Genomic DNA, 4,309 nt, shown 5'->3' with positions numbered 1-4,309 from the left:
ACCTGGGCTATTTATTTCCACCAACTCAAGTCTGCCTTTGGTTGAGGACTACTCCCAGGAACAGACACTCCCTGAACTTCTGGCCTGCTCCCCTCAGACAAGAAATCCAAGGGCTTGTGACAGGAAGCCCTGGGGCCTCTTTGTGCAGAAGGGTGAGGACTGAAGGGTTATGGGTAGAACAATGCCAGTGTCTGCTACATTCTGTCATGATTCACCTTTTGCAGATGAGAAAACTGAGACTTAGAGAGATGAAGCAATTGTCTCAAGGTCACACAGACAGTGAGGGACATGTCAGGGCTGATTCCAAGATCTCTCAGGCTCCAATGTTTATATTACTTGGAGCCCAAGGAGGGGAGCAAGAACAGGCAGTCGCCAAGAAGTGAGAAATGGAAAATAGTGTGGCAGTTCTGAAACTGCAGAACAGAGAGTTACACATGACCCAGCGATTCCACTCCTAGGTATATGCCCCAGAGAAGTGCAAACACACGTCCACACAAAAACCTGTATACTGTTTCTAGCAGCATTATTCATCATAGCCAATGCATGGCAAGAATCCAAATGCCCACCAAGTGATTAATGGATAAATATAACGTATCCACTATCTACTGTAGATAGCATATACAATGCTATATGTATACAGTGCTATGGCCTAGGATGAAATGGTGTTCACAGACAAAAGGAATGAAGTGCTGATACGTCTTACACCGCCTCAAGGCATGAACCTTGAGGGCAAGGTGCTAAGTGAAGGAAGCCAGACCAAAGGGACACACTTACAATTCCATTCCTATGAAATGTCCAGAATAGGCAAATCCACAGAGATGGGAAGTAGATTAGTGGCTTCCAGGGGCTGATAGAGAAAGTGGAGAGACTGCTCATTGGTATGGGTGTTCTTTGGGGATGATGAAAGTGTTCTGGAATAGATGGTGGTGATGGTCACCATCAGACTGTAAATACAAATAATGAATTGTACTCCTCGGGTGGATTGTATGGTATGTGAATGATATCACATATGAATGATACCTCAATGAATCTGCTGGCACAGCCACGTGGTCTGCAAGTCTTTCTAGGAGAATGGGGCTGGGCAGGCCCTCCCCACCCTTGGGGACAATTTGGGGCATAGGAAGTGGGGGCTGGGTCGTCCCAGGTGGTCCGGGAGGGCACCCCTGCATGCAGTACTGAGGCCTACCAGCAGATGGCAGCGACCTCAGGCACAAGCTTCAGGTGTAGCAGAGTTGGCTGAGGACACCTCACCGGGTCTTTCCATCCATCCATCTTTCCACCCGGTGGGCAATGGTGCCTCACTGCCGGTGACATGCTTGTGGCGACTGCTGATTTACCCTGACCAGGCAGTCAGGGAGGAGTCAGGATGGACCGTGCCTGGGCATTCCGGCACGCCCTGATGGCACACGGAAGGCAGAGGGCCCCCTCCCCAGGCACAAGGGCCGGGCTTGGCACAGAGGAGGAGGCAGTGGGCCTGGGGCCTGGGTAGGGTATGTAGCAGATGCTCATCATTGCCACTGGAGGAAGGATGGGCAGCACAGCTATAAAAAATGATGATGATGATGACAGTGGTGGGGGGAGAGGGGGAAGGGAAGCATTTAGTGGGTGCCTTTCCCACCTGGCGCCATGTTGCTTTGACTCCACCTCAGCTCTCTGAGTTGAGTTCTAGTTCTCCTCATATGATAGGTGAGTCAGAGAAGAAAGGCTTTCCCGAGGTCACACAGCTTCCAAGAACTGGAGCCCAATTCAAACCCAGCTGCCCGGCTGGTCTCGGGCCCAGGTGGTCTTAACGGGATCTTGATTCCTTGATTCCATGTTTTTTGTCTTAGGGTGTGTGTGTGTGTGTGCGCGTGTGTGACAGGGCGAGACTGTCACTCAGGCTGGAGTGCAGTGGCACGATCTAGCTTCACTACAGCCTCCGCCTCCGCCTCCTGGGTTCAAGCGATTATCATGCCTCAGCCTCCTGAGTAGCTGGGATTACAGGCCCATGGTAGAGACAGGATTTCGCCATGTTGTCCAGGCTGGTCTCCAACTCCTGACTTCAAGTCATCCACCTGCCTCGGCATCCCAAAGTGCTGGGATTACAGGCGTGAACCACTGCGCCCGGCTTGTCTTAGCGTTCTTGATTTAAACCAGTGGTTCTTGAAATTTGCATTTCAGGCCCCACCCCAGATCTGCTGAACCAGAACCCTGAGTTGAACACCCAGTAATCTGTGTGTTTCAAGCCCGCCAGATAGTTTGGATGCCCTAGAATTTAAGAAACCCTTATTTAAAGGGGCATCCCCATGGGTTGCTAACGCCGACTGAGTTAGTGTACAAAGTGCTCTGCTATGGGCTGGGTGCTTTTCACCTATCATCCACTGAATTCACCCAGTGACCCTGCAAGGATGGCCACTATGATTCCCTTTTTACAGGTAGGGAGACTGAGGCCCAGGGGTAAAGCCTGAAGTCCCTAGCTGGGAGGGATGAGCTTAGACAGGAGGCTGGGTCTGAGAGGCCACTGTGCACCAGGCACAGTGACTGTCACCCCCAACATACACACATTCTCTACGAAGTGGGGATTCCGGGGAAGGCATTGCCACTGAAATATGGGCATCACTGTCTGGGGACACCTCAGGCCTTGTGCATGAGGAAGACAGGCCAGAGTGGGGGTGGAGGGTCACGGTCCCCTTGAGGCTCACCAAGGCCTCATCTGGGGCATCCCGGACCCCACAGCAGCAGAGTGGGTCCTCTCAATGCTCATCCGACCTGCAGCCCACCTTGAGGTGCATAGGAAAGACTTGCTTTCAGAACCCAGTGGGTTTGGTCCACAGTTCATCTTGGTCTGAGTTTAACCTCCCACAGTACCTGTTTTCCCTCTCTGAGTTATAATGGGATTCAGCCTAGCTATGCAGGCCAGAAAACTTAAGATACATGTACCCTAAGCAAGATAAAAACTGGTGTTTCTCATGTAAAGGAAGTCTAGGGTGATGAGGTTGCTCAGATTCATCAAGGACCCAGGTCCCTCCTTCTTTTTCCTTCATATGTGTCATGTAGCTTTGACTTCATGGTACAAAATGGCTGCTTAGGCTCCAGCCATCCCATCCACATTCCATCCAGCAGTAGCAAAAAAGAGGGGTTGGTTTCCTTCCTCAAAGATTATCTCCTAGAAGCCACATCCACTACTGTTGTGTACCTTTCATTGGCCAGCCTTCAGTCACATGGCCACTCCAAGCTGCAAGGAAGGCTGGGAAATGTAGTTTTTACTCCAGGCAGCCAGTGCCAGGCAGAACTCAGGGCTTCTATTGCTGAGGAGAAAAGAGAAAAGGGATATTGTCAGTGCCACAGCTCTCCTTAGAGGGGGCATCACAATTCCTCATCCACCCACCTGTGTGCCTCCTGGAGTGGTCAAGTGTTTTTTGTTTGTTTGTTTTTGTTTATTTGTTTCGCTTGCAGCTTCTTCAAATGTCAAGAATACAGGAGAATGCTTGGTGAATTGGATGTCCTCTGACTCCACTGTGGGAGTGATGTTATTTACTGCCAGTTCAGCCAGAGACCACCTGCTGGAGGTCAGAGCGCTGCTGGTCCCACTCCAAGCCCAGCCATGAGAGCTTCCCCAGCCCAAGCCTGTCGGCCTCCATCAGAGGCTTTTCCAGCATGATGCTGAGTGGCTGTCATCAGAGGCTCCTCTGTGGGTGGTGGCAGGTTTTTTGGGCTGGTGCCCTCACCTGTCACTCCCACCCTCCCCCCAGGGTGGGGCCATGTAAGGGGCATTGGTCAGGTCAGGATGTCCCCGAGCACAGCCCTGAATCGGCGCAGTGGCTCATGCCTGTAATCTCAGCACTTTGGGAGGCCAAGGCAGGTGGATCATCCGAGGTCAGGAGTTTGAGACCAGCCTGGCAGACATGATGAAACCCTGCCTCTATTAAAAATACAAAAAATTGGCCAGGTGCGGTGGCACGCACCTGTAATCCCAGCTACTTGGGAGGCTGAGGCAGGAGAATCACTTGAACCTGGGAGGCAGAGGTTGCAGCGAGCCGAGATCACGCCATTGCACTCCAGCCTGGGTAACAAGAGAGAAAGCCCGTCTCAAAAAAGAAAAAAAAAAGAACCACAGTCCTGAGGGCGACAGAAGCCTGCAGGGCTAGCGGGCTCTGAGAGTAGCTGTGCACCAGGCTCTGTGCTCGGGCCACACATCCTTGGCCAAGCTAACCCAGCCCTGGACACTGGAAGTGGCAGTTGCCACCCGAATGCTGGTGCTCAGTCCCCCCGCCTGGGCCCTCAGCTCCTCCCATAGTGTTGGCAGGCACAGTGGGTGCAACGTGTTGGT

The sequence above is a fragment of the Hylobates moloch genome, unplaced genomic scaffold (assembly GCF_009828535.3).
Source record: "Hylobates moloch isolate HMO894 unplaced genomic scaffold, HMol_V3 SCAFFOLD_5, whole genome shotgun sequence".
NCBI lineage: Eukaryota > Metazoa > Chordata > Mammalia > Primates > Hylobatidae > Hylobates > Hylobates moloch.
Note: the sequence above shows the minus strand (reverse complement) of the source record.